The sequence below is a fragment of the Hemicordylus capensis genome, chromosome 1 (genome assembly GCF_027244095.1).
Source record: "Hemicordylus capensis ecotype Gifberg chromosome 1, rHemCap1.1.pri, whole genome shotgun sequence".
Lineage (NCBI taxonomy): Eukaryota > Metazoa > Chordata > Lepidosauria > Squamata > Cordylidae > Hemicordylus > Hemicordylus capensis.
Window position 1 is genome coordinate 412,470,090 of NC_069657.1, and position 18,607 is coordinate 412,488,696.

General features: G+C 46.2%; 1 long non-coding RNA gene across 1 annotated transcript in view; it reads right to left on the bottom strand.

The window, feature by feature from the left end:
* Positions 1-7,395, bottom strand: part of LOC128350377 (uncharacterized) — a 36,911-nt gene extending 29,516 nt beyond the window's left edge. Inside the window, exons 1-2 of the long non-coding RNA XR_008319298.1 lie at positions 7,253-7,395; positions 2,882-3,084 (exon numbers count right to left, since the gene is read on the bottom strand). This is a non-coding gene — a long non-coding RNA (uncharacterized LOC128350377). The remainder of the gene's footprint in view (positions 1-2,881; positions 3,085-7,252) is intronic.
* Positions 7,396-18,607: the final 11,212 nt, after the last annotated feature.

Sequence of the window (18,607 nt, forward strand, 5' to 3'; positions counted from 1 at the left end):
TATGCATCCTGGCTGAGGAAAAGGGAGAGATGGAAACAGTCTCTCTCTACCATCAGAGCTAAGCTGTACATGGGTCAGTTTGACAGCTGCTGAGCCAATGAAGAGATGAAACTCCCAGAATATGGTGGAGCTTCTCAGTCTCACATACATGTTGAGTTCAAGGGGATTTGAAAATGACACTTTCCCCATGGGGTAAGATCTTGCAAGTCCCAGAAAGATTCTCATTTCCCCTGTGCTAGATTATGGGTTTGTGGAAGTGTGATATCCTGCATGATAGAGATTGGGGCTGGACATGACTTGCTTGCTTGGATTTCATGGTGGACTCCCATAATGCTCTCTTTCTTTTCACATTAAGCAGCTGTCAATAGCTGTTAGCAAAACAAAAAACAAAAACTGTGCTCATGTTGAAAACCTGATCATCACGTCAATGGACCGGGTCTCACAATCAGTGAGACCCAGTTTAGGGTGCTGAGCGGGCAGGGAGCCCTGGGTGGCTGGATCGACCGCCCACACGATGGCCGGCTCCAAGACGGAGCTGGCGGGGGTGGGGGGAGCGGGGGCTGCGCGGCCTCCGCAAGCCCCAGTATGCCCTGCACGAGCGCTCAGGGCATACTGGGGAGACCCCTGAGCCGGGAGGCTGCTTTTAAGCCTCCCGGTCGGGAGTCTACTCATGAGTAGGCGCGGCGCGAAGGCGCCCCACGGCTGCTCACGATCGCAAAAAGCAGGTTTGCAGGAGCGCTCGCTCCGCAAACTTGCTTTTTGCCAGGGGTTCTCGAACGGGTTGCCAGGGGTTCTCGGCTGCGAGCCCGGTGGTTCTGACAAGCAACAAAAATCGGGCTAGCCTCTGCTAGTCTGATTTTTGTTGGTCATGAGAATAGCCCCAGTGAGTTATCAGTGCTTCACTGAATGAAATATCTCCTGTGACAGAAACCAACCTTTGCTATCCCTCAGAAGGGATCACACACAGGTACACACACATGCTGCTAAACCTCACCCCCAAACTCTTTTGCTCTGTCTCATTACCCTTGTTTGGAAAAGGCTAAGACTTTGATCAGCATCAGTGGTATTGCCAGGGTGGATAGGTTTGTGACACTGCTTTCAGTTAATTGGTCTACTACACACAAAAGCTTAATCATGACATAAGTATCAGGCCCTGTCTCCCTGCTGGTGGTGAATGCTCTCGAGGATATTTATCTCTCTGTTCTGCCACCTCCTTGGCCAGGTTGTTGTTTTCTCCATGGGATACTTTTTCTGTGTGTGCTTCCCTTAACCCTCAACATCTCTGAAGGAAATCATGCATCCAGTATTATGATATGATATTTTTGTATGATATCATAAAGGAATGATAATACCTTTACACTTTGGAGTTGGTAAATCCTCCAAACTTCTGATGGTACTCCCATTGGGAATGATGGGAGTACCACTACAAGTGCAATGATGTACACCTCAGTAGTCACGGAGCCTCCCTGCCTTTGGAAACAGTGCTGGTGGGGTTTAAAGTGCTGCATAAGGGTGAATGCACCTCTCCCTTGGATTGGGAGCCCACTGTGTAGAATGTAAGCCACTGCCTGCAAAAAAAAATTGCCTCCCATTTCAGCATTTTTTGGTGGGGAGATGTGAACAGGGCAAAAGTATTTTTCGATTCAAAGTGGGGACAAGAACCATTACCCTCACTCTATACTGCCTTTATGACCTTTATTTTATTTTTATTTTTTTAATGCTTAGGAACTTAGGAAGCTCCCTTACTCTGAGTCAGGCCATTGGCCCATTTAGCTCAATACTGTCTACAGTGACTGAACATAAGAACAGCCCTGCTGGATCAAGCCCAAGGCCCATCTAGTCCAGCATCCTGTTTCACACAGTGGCCCACCAGATGCCGCTGGAAGCTTACAGACAGGAGTTGAGGGCATGATCTCCCTCCTGCTGTTACTCCCCTGCAACTGGTACTCAGAGGCATCCTGCCTTTGAGGCTGGAGGTGGCCCTCTGACTAGTAGCTGTTGATAGACCTCTCCTCTATCATTACCCATGTTATCATTACTCTGTCATTACCCACTGGCAGTGGCTTCTTCAAGGTTTCAGGCAGAAGTCTTTTCCAGCTCTACCTGAGAGGCCAGGGAGATGCTCTACCACTGCACTACCCCTTAGGTGGCATACATGGGTCGCCAATCCAGGCACTGACCACACCAACACCTGCTTAGCTTCAGCAAGGTAGCTGTATTGTGTGTCCTTAGCCCAGGGGTGGGCAAATTTGGCCCTCCAGATATTGTTGAACTACAATTTCCATCATCCCCCAGCCACAATTTATTGTGACTGGGGATGATGGGAGTTGCTGTTCAATATCTGGAGGGGCGCATTTGTCCACCCCTGCCTTAGACTATGCTCTGCGACCATGTTTCAAAACAAAATGGTGTTTGTTTTAATGGACCTTGCTTTAAAAGAAAATAGTACTAAAGCATCTTTGAGAAATCACACCAACAAGGGCAAGGCAGCACAAAGAGCCAGGCATTTGTGGAGTTTCAGGGAACATTTTAGTCTCTTCTACATTTCTCACTTTTGCACAAAAATATTTATGTAGTAAACATTTGGTGCAGCGCTGACCAGGACCTTACTATCTTGTGCTTTTTTCTCATGTTGTGATCTTACTATTCATGACCATTTCATGATCTTAACTTTTGCCTCTATCTGGTTTATATAGCACTTCCTGAAAAAACATTTACAATCATAGGGAAGTAGTTGAACCATAGGAGCAATCCATTTATGTCTTTCTAATTTGGGGCTGTTGGGTTTTGGAATTGTTTTAAATAACTGTAGTCTCTTCTGAATGATGTTCATAGTCCTTTCAAAAGTGCTGAACTAGAGTTCCATCACTCCTCAACTTACCTGATGTGTCCTCAGCATATCATTTTTTTCACAAACAACCTGCCATTGCTCATCCATCATCTTCATACCACCCTCATTCATTGGAACATCTGCCTGGGAATTTTCTATTCATTATTTCTGAGCTGGTTTAACTGATACTGCTGTGCCTGAGCGGCACAGAGGGCCAGAACAGACTTGCCAATTCACTTCAGAGCAGCTTCCCCCTGTGAGCAAGAGAACCACAGTTAGCAAGCAGATTTTTGGAATAAGAGAAGTGTTATGAAGGATGCTGATCAATTCCCTCTTGGGACCCTGAAGGCATGGTTATAAAGCAGGCAGTTTCCTAAGAAAATCACAACCACAGGCTTTAAAAATCCAAATAAAAATATATTTTATTGAATACAAAATAGAGGCTTGAATATGGCAGAACATACAAGTATTCTCAGGTTACACAGAACATGCAAGATGGTTCATGTGGCAAGGCTTCAATAATTAACCTCTGCTATCTTGGTTATCTAAATGCATGTGCCATAATGAAAGGTGGGAGAAGAGAAGAGAAGAGGGTGGAGGATTCTAAGGGAGAGAAGGAGAAAGAGAGAGATCCGAATTAATCAGGTACAGAGGGAACGCATAAGTAGTGTAGAGATCCGGGGGGAAAGTGGGAAAGAGGAAAGGACAGACCGGTAGAGGAGGTAGATCAAGCCAATCTGGAGATCCAGGAAAGGAGCAGAGGAAAGTGGGAGAGAGACCCAAAAAAGTTTGGGGAAGGAAAGCAGATTCAGTTGGTCTGGAGGACTGAAGAAGGGAGCAGAGGAAGGAGAACACGCCTAAACAAGTTTGGGGATGGAACAGCAGATTGAGTCCATTCAGAGATCTGTAGAAGGGAGGGGGCAGAGAGACTGAACAGGTTTTGGTAGAGGAGTTAGGCAAGAGCAGGGAGAACCAGCTTTCTTCTATGGAGGGAGGGCTGCAACTCAGCTTTTCAGCTACAGACCAAATCCCAGGCTGGGGCTATGTGAATGAAAGGCGCTTTCTCGGAACTAGGAAGTGAGACTTGACATGGTGGAGGTTCCTGTGTTGCCAAGGGACCAGCAGTGGGGGAATGATGCTATGGGGGACTAATCAACTGTTTAATTAGTTTAAACTGTTTTTAGGCCCTTCTTAAAAAAAAAACATTCAGAGAAGGGGAAACTCTAATTTCATTAGGAAGCGTGTTCCAGAGTCCCGGGGCAACTCTAGAAAAGGCCCGATTTCGAGTCGCCACCAATTGAGCTGTACATGAATGAAGCAGAACAAGTTAATGGCCCTTCAGTGGACAAAAAATGCATGTAGAGAAGCTGTTTAATCCTTCCTCTCCAGTAATTGCTTTGCTGAAAATCACCCTGCTCAAGCTGCTTTTTCACTTGAAGGAGAGAAGATCGGTCTCCACATCTTTAACTACCTGGCTGAAAGAGCAGCTTGGGGAGGCTGATTTTGAACTCCAAGATGACAAAATGGGTAAGGGTTAAGAATTTTATTCTGTTCCCACCCTTCTAATCTTCAGCTGCAACTTGCCAAAGCTGCTTTGAGTAAAGGCAAAAAGAGAGAGGAAATGGTAACAGAGGCTGACATGCAGCACAAGGATGTACCAGTGCAAGAGGAGCACAGCCTAACAGAACTTCCCACCCAACTGCTCCAGTGCAGTGGGGAAGTGTTAAGTTGTGACACCCTCCCCTCCCTAGGGGAGCCCTCTGTGCCACTTGAAAATATGTCCCCAAAGCTTAAACAGCCTGGTGCAGATAGTTGGGAAGTTGTGTTAGGCTGTTCTCTTGTTGCACCTGTGCATCCTTGCTCCATATATGCCAGTCAGAGACATCTTTTGAAGTGGGGTCCCTCTTATATTTAGCAAGAAGAACTAGGGATGTGCACAGAACTGGTTCCGTGCATTCCCGGGGGGGGGGGGTGTTTTAAGGTGCAGGGAGGGTGTCCTTACCTCCCCTGCTGCGTTTCCCCCACCAGCACTGCTGTCAAAATCGCTGGCGCGGGACAGCTGTATACGCTCTCACTGCCTCGGTCAGTGTAATACCTGAAGTGGCCAGTGCACTGCGTGATGCAAGCCAGCCACTTCCAGTATTACGCTGGGTGGCAAGAGGGTATACAGCCACCCCATGCCAGCGATTTTGACAGCAGTGCCAGTGGGGAAAATGTGGCAGTCTATAAATAGAAGTAGTCTGAATAATAATAACTCCACTCAGTCGGTAGTTTGAGTCTCGAGCGTGTGTGGAGGTCCAGCAAGTGACGGAAAGGTGATTTGCATGTTCAAAGATAATATCTCAATTAAAATTATATTCCAGGGCAGACCATTGGTACCGAAAAGGCATAGCCTTGGCAAAAACCAAGCCATGTCTACAGAGGATGTGGGAGCCTATATATTAGGGAGTCAAGTCTGAGAGGTATCCAGCTATTGCTGAACTGCAGTGAGAACACTAAATGCATCTGTAAAGGAAAGTTATGTGAATGGCTGACGGGCAAATAGGGGAGGAAGTAGATAAAGAACACAAAGCAATGAATCAAACCAACAGTTGTTATTGTGCAGGTCGATTCATTTCTAAGATGATTGTCTGTATTAGAGGTAGATGGAGGTGGCACAAGCATCAAGGCACTGAAGCATGGCATGAACTCTTTAAGTCTCTATGGAAACCTCTCAATCACTGCTGGGCTGCTCATATTTCTGCAACCTTCCTCCATTTAAAAAAAAATCCCCCATGGGCTTGAGAAGTATTGAAAAATCTCTTTATTGGAACTCCCATTTTCTCTGAAATATGTTGTTCTCCAACTCTAGCAAAAGAAGAATTCAGTATAGGGTAGCAAACAAGTTGATAGCAGGCATCACTGCTATCTAAATGTGGAAATACTAAGCTTGGAATCCAAATTTGGTGTGCTCGTAATGTATGCCCATATTCTAGGCTAGACACGTGTCCCTGAAAGTTCCTTTCAAGCTCAGGTTGTAACCTGAGCACCAGTGGAAATTGTTTTCCCAGGTAACTAGCAGCTGGATTGGGACCCCAATCATGGATCCATAGCTGGTGGAAACACAGACACACACAGACACAGACACAGACACACACACACACACACACACACACACACACACACACACACTGACCCCCTGCAGTGGTCCCAATTCATGGGAGGGGACAAGCCAGTCGCTATTCACTAAATAAAACTTAGCCTGTAGAGCTATTGATAGCAATAGCAATAGCACTTACATTTATATACCGCTCTATAGCTGGAAGCTCTCTAAGCGGTTTACAATGATTTAGCATATTGCCCCCCCCAACATTCTGGGTACTCATATCTAATGATGCATACAGAAGTTAAAACCTAAAAACACAGTAGAATTAAAAATATCAAAGAGCTAATCATAACAGATGCCTGTGCAATGTTGTCCTACACAGTCAGATTTCCTTCCTATGAGTTGGTTCAGAAATTCCTTGCAGGAATGGCTAGCTTTCTATGATTCCCTATTAGTGAACTCTCCGTGCCACAATACTAGCCAGTTGCAGAGGATAGCAAGGACTATATCTATTAGATTTCTTGTTCTTTTCTCTCTCCCTAAGGTGCTGAAGAAGTACCAATTTAGTCATCAAGCACTGAGTCATCTAGTAAATAATTCAACTCCCCAACTGACGCTGAAGTCAGTTGTATAAACAACCCAGCTTTTTACGTGAAATGTACAAATGTCGTCTCAGCAGAGAGAGAACAAGACAGCAGCTCCCAAGCATGAAAAGAAGGGGGACGGAGGCAAGAAAGATGGGCCCAGAGAAAAGATCTTTCTTCATAAAATTGTGGCTTTGCCGTGGAATTGAAGGGTTTGGAGACATTGCATGAGATAACCAACTGAACTTTAGCAGGCATTGCCGAGATATACAGCTGCAGTGAAGAACTATGGAACGCGTCATCATTTAAATGTTGGGCTGGTTCTCATGATCAGCTGTAAGGAGGAAGAGGCTCCATCTGCGATTCTGGGGCTGTGTGCACTTCCAATAAATGATCATGTGAGTGGTGAAAATGCTGGGTGGAGGTCCAGCAAGTAATCCTGTGCAAGGTGCAATCATACTGGGTCAGCATGGGCAGCTGACATCAATGATCTTAGATTTGATCTAGGGTGAAGGAGGTCAGCTGTCTGCGCTAGTCAAAAATGATTGTGCCTTGCACACAATCATTTCCAGGTTCTCTGCCTGACATTTTGCCTGACATCTGCTGACTGACATCTGCTGTCAGTCAGCCTGACATCTGCTGACTGTGCCTGAGCCCACAAGGGCTCTGAATGAGATTGCCCCTAAGCGGCCTCTCAAGATTCGTGGATCCCGGTTTCTTTGGTTTACTCAGGAGCTTAGGGAGATAAAGCACCTTAAGAGCTGCCTGGAGCACCACTGGAGGAAAACTAATGCCGAAGCTGACTGAGCATGGTTATTCTCTTATCTTCGGGAGTATTCCGGGGCGATAAGGGTAGCGAAGTCTGCTCACTTCTCTGCTCTTATTGCATCAGCTGACTCTCGTCCAGCGGCCTTATTCCGGATTACCCATTCCCTGCTTGGGAATGTGGATCTAATGGAGGTTCCATCTGGCCACTGTGACACGTTTGCTAGATTCTTCGCCGATAAAGTCGCTCATCCTCACTGGGAGTTGGACTCCAATTGCAGAGGATCCGATGAGATGACGGAGATGTCATCTTGTGATGTCATCTGGGATACTTTTGATCCTGCTGAGGCCGAGGACTTGGACAGGATTCTCTCTGGTATGGGTGCTGTAACCTGTAGCCTGGACCCTTGCCCCTCCTGGCTTATTAGAGTAGCCGATGGGAATGTAAGATCCTGGCTTCAGGAGTTGGTGAATTCTTCTCTTCATGAAGTGTCTGTGCCATCACCCTTAAAAGAGGCTGTGGTGCACCCTCTTTTGAAAAAGACTCCTCTTGATCCTGAGGTCCTTGATAATTATAGACCAATCTCCAATCTTCCTTTCCTTGCGAAGGTTTTGGAGAAGGTTGTATGTGCACAGCTTGAGAGAGCTCTGTATGAAGCTGATTTTCTAGATCCTTGTCAGTTGGGTTTCAGGCCATGGCATAGCATGGAAATGACATTGGTTGTTCTGGTTGATGACTTTGATGAGGGTAGCGCCCCTCTCTTGGTCCTTCTAGATCTCTCAGCAGCTTTGATACCATCGACCATGGTATCCTTCTGGAGCACCTGCATGGCTTAGGAGGCACTGGGGGGCACTGTTTCGCAGTGGTTCCATTCCTTCCTTAGTGGGTGCTTTCAGTCAGCGTGTATTGGTGATGAATGCTCTGCCCCGTGGCCACTCCTTTGTGGGATGCCTCAGGGTTCGGTTCTCGCAACCATTCTTTTAAACAGATATATGAAACCGCTGGAGCAGATCATCTGTCGGTTTGGGGTGAGATTCCATCAATATGCCGATGATACTCAGCTGTATATTGCCACCCCAGGCCACTCTGGAGATGCCATTTCAGTGCTTGCCCAGTGTCTGTAGGCAGTTAGGGTCTGGATGGGCCCAAACAAGCTCAGACTTAATCCCTCCAAGACTGAGTTGCTTTTGCTTACTCCTCGATCTGGCCAATTGATGAGTCTGAGTCTCTCCCTGGATGGAGTTATGCTGCCCCTGAAGGAGGTGGTCCACGAATTGGAGGTCCTCTTGGACTCGCGGCTCCTGCTCGAGCAGCAGGTGGAGGCTGTGGCCAGAGGTGCCTTTGCCCAGCTTTGGCTGGTCAGCCAGTTGTGGCCCTATCTCAACTGGCAGGCCCTGGCAACGGTAACTCATGCCCTCATCATCTATTGTCTGGATTACTGTAATGTGCTCTACCTGGGGTTGCCTTTGAAGATGACCAGGAAGCTTCAGTTGGTCCAGAATGCAGCGGCCCTCCTGTTTATGGGTGCTAGGAGATATGATAGTGTGACACCTCTCTTGCGGTTGCTACAATGGTTACCTATTTGCTTCTGGGTCCAATTCAAAGTGCTAGTTCTCATCTTTAAAACCCTTCAGGGCTTAACACCTGCTTACCTAAAGGACTGCCTCTCCCGGCTAGTCCTGTCCCATCCTGTAAAAACTTCTCAGGTTGCCCTTATTTCTATCTCTGGTCTCAGAGAGGTCCGTAGTACTAGGGCATGTGGAAGGGCTTTCTCTGTTGCTGCCCCTTCACTTTGGAATTCTCCCCCCACCCCGATTTGGTCTGCTTCTTTCCTTTCAGCCTTTAAGATCTTATTGAAGATGTTTCTTTTCCGCCAGGCGTTTGCCCTTTAAATCTCTCTCTCTTTCTCTCTCTCTCTCTCTCTCTCTCTCTCTCTCTCTCTCTCTCTCTCTCTCTCTCATTTTGAATATCGGATGCTGTTCTTGCCTTGTACTCTGCCCGGAGTCTATGGATTGGGCGATATATTAAATTGCCAGATAGATAGATAGATAGATAGATAGATAGATAGATAGATAGATAGATAGATAGATAGATAGATAGAAATTCACCACCTAAAAAGTTACATGATTAGGCACAGGTCCAGAATCTCAGCTTGAGCCTCCTCTTCTTCCTTACATAGGACCACAAAAACCAGCACTCTTAACGCTGGACTTCCAGGCCAACGTCCAGGGCATCCACACACCCCTGGAGGCCCCCAAATCCAAATCCAAAAGCAGTCAAGACACATTTGTTCACCCAGGCTTTTAATTAGATACTGCTTTGACAGTTTTTAATATTGTTTTAAATTTTAAATTATTGTGGTTTTAGTCTTTTTATTTTGTTGTAATTTGTATTTTAGTGTGAGCTACCCAGAGATGTAAGTTTTGGGCAGGATATAAATATGTCAAGTAAATAAAGAAATAAGTCTGTTCCGGGTGGTGTGGTCACTGCGTGGGGCAGCTGAGCATGACCGTGACCTGTGCTGGGTGGCCGTTCAGAGAAAGAGTGGGGAGTGGAGAGAGAAATATGTGGGGTGGGAGTATGTTAAGTTACCAAAGCAGGATCCCAGATTCCTCTTGGGACGCAAACCGACACCTTGGAGTGGGTTCACACAATCATGCTAATGCCGGTTATTGACTTTAAACCTAGATTTGAATGATTGTGTGAAACAGGCCAGAGTTTAAAAGACGAATGGGGAAAGAAGAGCAGGCTGCTGGCAATCTCCCCTCCTCCCCATCCCCTGTGCCATTTTCAAATGTTTCACATGTCAGTTTTGCAAGGGGGGTGACTCCTACCAGGGGTGTGGGGGCAAGGGAGGATTTGGCACCTTACCTCCAGTGCTGCAACACCTTGGGCTATCTCCGCATGGAGCAGCAGGAGGGGTCTTCTGCCTTTCCATTTCCCAACCAATGTCACATGCTTTCTTTTACTGTCGCCCGCCGAGGACTACTGCAGAGCGGCGCCGAGCCTGCCTGCTGGCCCGGCGCCGCTTCCCAACTGCGCAGGCGTGCCAGGCGTGCCTGCGCAGTTGGCCTGGTGTGCCTGCGCAGTTGGGAAGCGGTACCGGGCCAGCAGGCAGGCTCAGCGCTGCTCTGCAGTAGTCCTCGGCGGGCGATCCGCCGCGCCGCCGCTCAGCCCGCTACAGGCCATGCCAACGCCGTGGGCGACCCACCGCGCTGCCGCTCGGCCTACTACAGGCCATGCCAATGCTGCGGGCGACCCGCCGCGCCACCGCCTGGCCTGCCACCGCCAAATCGCCGCTCTATGCCCACCGCCACACTCGACGGGCGATCCAGGGGTATGTGTGGGGGAGCCACTTTTTGGCGCCCCCCACGTGGCCCGCCGGGGTGGCGCCCGGGGCATGTTCCCCCCTGCCCCCCCCTATAGTTACGCCCCTGGGATCTGATAATTTGATCCATGAACAGCCATAGTCAATATAATAAACAGGATTGTTCATTTACTTGCTCTTTGCCTAACCCAGCGTGGTGTAGTGGTTAGAGTGCTGGACTAGGACTGGGAGACCCGAGTTCAAATCCCCATTCAGCCATGAAACTAGCTGGGTGGCTCTGGGCCAGTCACTTCTCTCTCAGCCTAACCTACTTCACAGGGTTGTTGTGAAAGAGAAACTCAAGTATGTAGTACACCGCTCTGGGCTCCTTGGAGGAAGAGCGGGATATAAATGTAATCATCATCATCATCATCATCGACCTAGCAATATCAGGGGATAGCAGAATAGAAGAAAAAGAAATAGAAAAAGTCACCAAATACAAAGATCTACAAATTGAAATTGAAAGGCTGTGGCAGAAAAAGACCAAAATAATCCCAGTGGTAATTGGCGCCCTGGGTGCAGTTCCAAAAGACCTTGAAGAGCACCTCAACACCATAGGGGCCACAGAAATCACCATCAGCCAATTACAAAAAGCAACTTTACTGGGAACAGCCTATATTCTGCGACGATATCTATAACAATTGACAATAAAATCCAGCCATTCCAGGTCTTTGGGAAGGACTCGATGTCTGGATAAAACAAACCAGTCAATAACACCTGTCTGACTGTGTAAACAAGAAATAATAATAATTAATAATCTTTTATTTATAACATGGGTTTTACCTATGACAGTTCAAAGCCCCACTGATATACTTGAAGGGCTGGGTTTCAATGACTAATCATGCATATGCTTTTGTGTAGAGTTTGTGTAGAATTTGTGTAGAGTGCCTGAAAGTTTGGAAGCAGTTTCCATGCACCTTAGCATCTTCTTCAGGAAAACAGGTTCCTTTCTTTAGGGAATGGCTTTATTTGGAGAGCATACAGATTTCAAGCTGAACAAACAAAACACTCATCTCCAGTCACTGCACGGAATAGGACCAAGAAGTTGAGTTTAAAGACCATTTCTAAGGGCAGCTTGATACATTACTTTTTTGGGGCATGGATAATCTATGCACAATACAAGAAAGCAGGAACAGCTGAATGTGTGCTGTTGCAATTTATGAAACAGTTGTATTAATGATCCTCATGAAATATTCTGTTTTCCTTCATATGTGGAGTAAAATGATTTAGGGTATAATTTTGTTGCACATCATGGCAATTTTATCCATTTCTGTGCATCTAAAAGAGGCAGTATTGCAGAGTAGAGTGTTGTATTGGATTAGGAAGATGTCATTTCAACCATGAAGCTTGCTGGGTGACCTTGGATCAGTCTCTGGACAAATTCAGACGCAACACAAAACCGGAGTTAAATGGGGCAGAGGCTGTAACTCCATTATGTCCAAATTTCAAGCCAAAAGTGACTCACTTTGCCTTGCTGAACTCCAATTTGAACCTTCGGTTTGCACAAAGGTTCGCTGCTGAGATCTCTGGTGTGTCCGATCCCAGACACCATCATAACTGCAGTTTTGTGCCAATTTTCAAACCGCAATCATAGAGATGGCAGTGCAGACCTGCCTGAGAATGCGACCTCTCCATGGCTTCTCACTGGCCACCTCTCTGAGAGGCAGCCCTGCCCCTCCTGTCCCCTATCCAGCTATGGAGTTGCTTGGTAACAGGGACATCACCACATCCCATTCCAAGCTTGTCAGCCTGTCAAGCAATCCAGTCACACAGGAGCATTCCCAAAGAATGGTGCATAGAATGATACTTGAGGGAAGTGAGAGGTATTACAAACACGTGCACCCAGAACTACAGTTTTTTGAGGTAAAGTGGGAAATCTCCAGGCTGTTGCAACCTGTCAGCCCTAGGTAGTACTCATGACTGTACCTGGACATTTTACTCATTGCAATAAGACTTAAATACATTAACATCCAGAATTGCTTGTGAGAAGTCCCACTGAAATTAATAGGACAAGTTAGTAATGTCTAATTTGTTCCATTCATTTCAATGGGACTACTCAGACAATTTGGTCATGACTAACCTGTCTGAATAATTTTGATGCAACTACTCATGAGTAATTTAGTCTGGCTGTCAGCTATTAATTTTTCATTGGCTCAAACCCAAAAGTGCAATAAACTATTTTGGATCACACCCAAAAGTGCAATGAACTATTTTACTTCATATGTTAGGATTAGTATTACTCAGTGCACATCTAAAAGAGAGGAGCTGATCTTGTGGTAGCAAGCATGTCCCCTTAGCTAAGCAGGGTCCACCCTGGTTACATATGAATGGGAGACTTGATGTGTGAGCATTGTAAGTTATTCACCTCAGGGGATGGGGCTGCTCTGGGAAGAGCATCAAGGTTCCAAGTTCCTTCTCTGGCATCTCCAAGATAGAGCTGAGAGAGATTCCTGCCTGCAACCTTGGTGAAGCCGCTGCCAGTCTGTGTAGACAATACTGAGCTAGATGGACCAATGGTCTGACTCAGTATATGGCAGCTTCCTATGTTCCTAAATTTGTATGTGCATGCATGTTGGTGGGGCATTCCTCTCTTTGAATAAAACCAAGGAGATCCTTTATATTTGGAACCCTCCTGATTCAGCTATTACTTTTAATGTCTTTCCTGACTGGCTTATTTTGGGAAAGCATCATAAGGAAAATGGCTCTTGCCTCAATCTGCAGAATTTGCAGCAGATCATCCATTTGGCAAACTGATTATGTGAAAGCCTGGGTAATGAGTGGACCAAACAAGAGCAAATATTTACTAGTGTCAGTTTTTAATGGAAGTGTTTCATAAAAAATCAGAGGCATAATGTAATGTATCACTGCACAGGGAGGTGATGTCTGCAAAAGCTTTGACAAATATTACCACCTGCTGGGCACAGTCTAATAGTGCAACACACAATACAATCCAGAGGGTAGTAACAAAAACCACCAAGAAGTCTCCTGTGGTACCTGAAACTGTGAGTCAACCATTTTACTGCCACAAGCTTTTGTGAAATAGAGAAAGGGTCCACAACCTTTTAAAACACGTGTATCCCTTCTGTCACAAACCTTTAGCTTAGGTACCCCAGAGAGAGAGAGAGAGAGAGAGAGAGAGAACACGTGTGGCTGTCAGCCATTAATGAACACACACACACACACACACATGCACAATGTTACAGTTATAAGATAGGCTACTCCAGTCACTGGCTTACATTCAGGCTAAGTTATTCATGCATACTGCCACTGAAAACAGGACAAGTAAATATGTCCCATTAATTTCAGTAAGGTTGCTTATGAGTAACTTAATCTGGATATAAGTTAGGGACTGGAATAGTCCCTCTACAAACTGTAATATTTAAATTTGTGCCTGTGTCTGCACATATACAAATATACATAAATCACAGATGTGTTACAGTAAGAGAGACAGGCTAATACAGTCACTAGCTCACATCCACACTAAGTTAGTCAGAAGCAGTCTTCATGAACTTAAAGGGAGAAGTTTACTTGTCCTGAGGGAGTATTCAGTCTTACTGAAGTCTATCTGGCAGGTGGAGGGGAGGGGTATGCTGAGTTTCAGCATATAGCCAGCCAATCAGGAACAAAGGGGGTCTTGAGCCTCCCCTCCTCCCTCCCCTTCAGCAGCAGACACATTGCTGAAGACAAGTTAGCTTCAAGCTAGCCATCCGCAGATGGGGAACAAATAGTGCAACTGCAGCTGGGGATGTAGGAGGGATCGGAGTACCCCCTAGGAGCCCTTCAAGTACCCCTAGGGGCTAGTGATGTGCATGGACCCGGAAGTAACACAGGCGCATGCGCCCTCTGCCACTGCTGACGTGCGTGCCGTGCACGTCACAATGACGTGCATCTAACTCCATCTAACTTAATATTGTCCACTACACTGACTGGCAGCAGGTCTTCTAGGTTACAGGCAGGAGTCTCTTCCAGCCCTATCTGGAGATCCATGGAATGAACCTGGGACCTTCTGATGCTTTTCCACTGAGCTATGGCCCCTTCCCCTAAGGAGAATATCTTACAGTGCTCAGATGTAGTCTCCCATCCAAATGCAAACCAATGTGGTTCCTGCTTAGCAATTCAGGAAATCATGCTCACTAACCACAAAAGCCGCTCTCCTCCTTTCTCCCCCATACATGTGGCCCAAAGGCCATGAAATGGAGGGGGTAGTAGTAGACATTTCTATATAAGATAAAAATGACCTCTTCACATCAGTCACTGAACACTGGACCATTCATGTGATATTTTTCCAACTGGCCTGCCCCCCCATGATAAAAATCTGAGAGTGCTCTGAGGCACATGTCTTTGCCCTCATTGCACCATTCCTCAATTACACAGGGATGGTTCATTCAAACTGCTCTCTATTTGTAGTCCAAATACTACGTTAATAGTTGTTTCAGATTAACCCCCCCTTCTCGTGCAGTTGAGGAATGGTGCACTGGAGACAAGACATGCAATACATACTGGTATTGTGCAAACCAGCCTATGATTTCTAGCTATGCTGTGTTCATATAACATCTTAGAGATGTGCCAATTGATAGAAGCGATTTTTAGGGCAATTCTTTTCAAGCTCAAAACACTCAAAATGACCATTTCGAGCTCAAATCATTTTGAGCTTAAAAAGAATTGCCCTTAAAATAAAGGCCCTGTTTCAAGCTAAAACTGCAAACGACAAACTACAAAACTACCCCATCTCAAGCTCAAATCTTTTCAAGTGTTTCAAGAGCCATTTTTCCAGGGAGAGCTGGTCTACCAATTGGGGTCAGTGGGTAGACCAGTCCTCAGAGGTGGGCCAATGCGCTAAGTCTGTAGTGGACCCTGGTCTACCCACCTCATATGTGAGGCAGGTAGACCAGGCCTCCACCCCAGACAGCGTACTCTGCCTTGGAGGACAAGTCTACTCGCCAACCCCAATTGGTAGACCAACTCTCCCTGGAAAAATGGTGCTAAAAACACTTGATATGTTTTGAGTAGTATGTCAAAACAGCAGGCGTGGCCACTGTTTTCACAAAACGTTTTGAGCATTTTGTGTTTTATTTCGAGCTCAAAATGAAACATGAAATCAATTTTGTGCACACCTCTAATCTATAGTGGGAAAGAAAGCCACAATCTCAATTAAGTCTGAAATGAACAGAATTAAATTTCAACTTGGACTTAATTGGGCCTAGCTTTTTAAAATTTACATTTATATCCCGCCCTCTCTCCAAGGAGCTCAGGATAGTATACATGAGCTACCTCCCTATTATCCTCACAATTACCAGTAGGTTAGACCAAAGGAGATCCTAGCCTAAGATAAACCAGCAAGATTCACGCTGAAGTAGGAATTTGAACCAGGGCCTTCCTTCTCCAAGTCCAATATTCTAACCACTATACCACACTGATTCTCCAAGGCAAAATTCTCCAAACTTGATCCATGAGCCAGTTTCCAAATGAGACCTCCCTTACCTGCAACAGTACAGTAATTTGAGAGGAAGCAGATCTATAGGCCAACTTGCAAGGGAATGAAGAATTCAGAAAGGGCAATGCAGTCCTGATCCAAACAGGGAAATTTGTTCCTAGAGCTAGGCCTTCACATGTCTGAGACTCCTGGCTCTACACCTGCATCTAGTAACAATTATTCTGGAATGGAAAAGCTAGAGGATGTGTGGGAGCAGGGGCATAGTAAGGATGGAGTGGGTCCTGGAACAAGAAGTGAAGGTGGGACCCTGGCTGCCCCGCCTTCTACGATTACAAATATTTATATACAGGAGGCCTCATCCATGGTCTTGTGGGTTGCAGTTTCACATATCTGCAGTTAGGTCTTAGAGACCTGGTTTCTTTATCCATGGATCCAAAAATAGACAAGATTCACCATCCATGGTTCCTGAGGGTCGGAAATGACTTCCAGTGTCATTTCCAGCCACCATTTTGCAGCACAGAGCCATTTTGTGGTTCTTAAAAAAACAATCTTTCCCATGAATATTTGTAGAAATTCAGGGGGGGGGGCTTGTTGGCCCACTCCCCCCTCCACTTTTTTTTTGCTTAAGGAGCCTAACTCATTGATTACCTTAGGGATAAAGTTTCTTATTTATAGTTTCTGTACTCACAGTTATTTTATTTTTTATTTTTACATTTTATATCCTGCTCTGCCTCCAAGGAGCCCAGAGCAGTGTACTACATACTTAGGTTTCTCCTCACAACAACCCTGTGAAGTAGGTTAGGCTGAGAGAGAAGTGACTGGCCCAGAGTCACCCAGCAAGTCTCATGGCTGAATGGGGATTTGATCACGCTGGCTCAAACACACAGAGTTCAAACGCACAGAGTTTCAGGCGAGAATGGAACCCCAGTGAATAGTAAATAAGGTACCACTTCTCCTTTCCTGTGTCTTTGCTGCAGAAGAACTGTACGGTCATGGCAAAAAGAAATAAGAGAACATTTTTGGCATGCTCTTTCTTACATATAATATCACACACTCCCTGCCACACATGCAGGTACTTTCACATGCACGATTGTATCCCCTTGTCTCAGAATCATTTATTTTAACCATATATATCTTCTACAGTCTCCTCATATATCCACACCACATCAACAATGAAGAACAAAGAGTGAGCTGTCACCTAGCTGGTGGGCCCACTCCTTCAGGAGCCAGGGATATACAGTGAGGGAAATAAGTATTTGATCCCCTGCTGATTTTGTCCGTTTGCCCTCTGACACAGAAATGACCAGGCTATAATTGGAATGGTAGGTTTGTTGTAGCTGTGAGAGACAGAATAACAACAAACAAACCCTCAAAAGCCCAGTGCCCAAAAGTTAGTGATGGATTTGCATTGTAGTGAGGGAAATAAGTATTAATTCGATCCCTTCACAAAAGATGTCTTAGTACTTGGTGGCAAAACCCTTGTTGGCAATCACAGACGTCAGACGTTCCTTGTAGTTGGCCACCAGGTTTGCACACAACCCAGGAGGGATGTTGTCCCACTCCTCTTTGCAGATCCTCTCCAAGTCAGAAAGGTTTCAAGGCTGATGTTTGGCAACCCGAACCTTCAGCTCCCTCCACAGATTTTCTATGGGATTAAGGTCTGGAGACTGGCTGGGCCACTCCAGGACCTTCATGTGCTTCTTCTTGAGCCACTCCTTTGTTGCCTTGGCTGTGTGTTTTGGGTCATTGTCATGCTGGAATACCCATCCACGACCCATTCTCAATGCCCTGGCTGAGGGAAGGAGGTGCTCACCCAAGATCTGATGGTACATGGTCCCGTCCATCGTCCCTTCGATGCGGTGAAGGTGTCCTGTCCCCTTAGCAGAAAAACACCCCCAAAGCATAATGTGTCCACCTCCATGTTTGATGGTGGGGATGGTGTTCTTGGGCTCATAGGCAGCATTCCTCCTCCTCCACACATGGCGAGTTGAGTTGATGCCAAAGAGCTCGATTTTGGTCTCATCTGACCACAACACTTTCGCCCAGTTCTCCTCTGGATCATTCAGATGTGCATTGGCAAACTGCAGACGGGCCTGTACATGTGCTGCCTTGAGCAGGGGGACCTTGCGGGCACTGCAAGATTTCAGTCCTTCACGGCGTAGTGTGTTACCAATTGTTTTCTTGGTGACTATGGTTCCAGCTGCCCTGAGATCATTGACAAGTTCCCCCCGTGTAGTTCTGGGCTGCTTTGTCACCATTCTCATGATCATTGCAACTCCACGAGGTGAGATCTTGCATGGAGCCCCAGACCGAGGGAGATTGTTTTGTGTTTCTTCCATTTGCGAGTTATCGTGCCAACTGTAGTCACCTTCTCACCAAGCTGCTTGGCGATAGTCTTGTAGCCCAGTCCAGCCTTGTGTAGGTCTACAACCTTGTCCCTGACATTCTTCGACAGCTCTTTGGTCTTGGGCATGGTGGTGAGTTTGGAAGCTGAGTGATTGCTTGCTTCTATGGACAGGTGTCTTTTATACAGGTACTGTA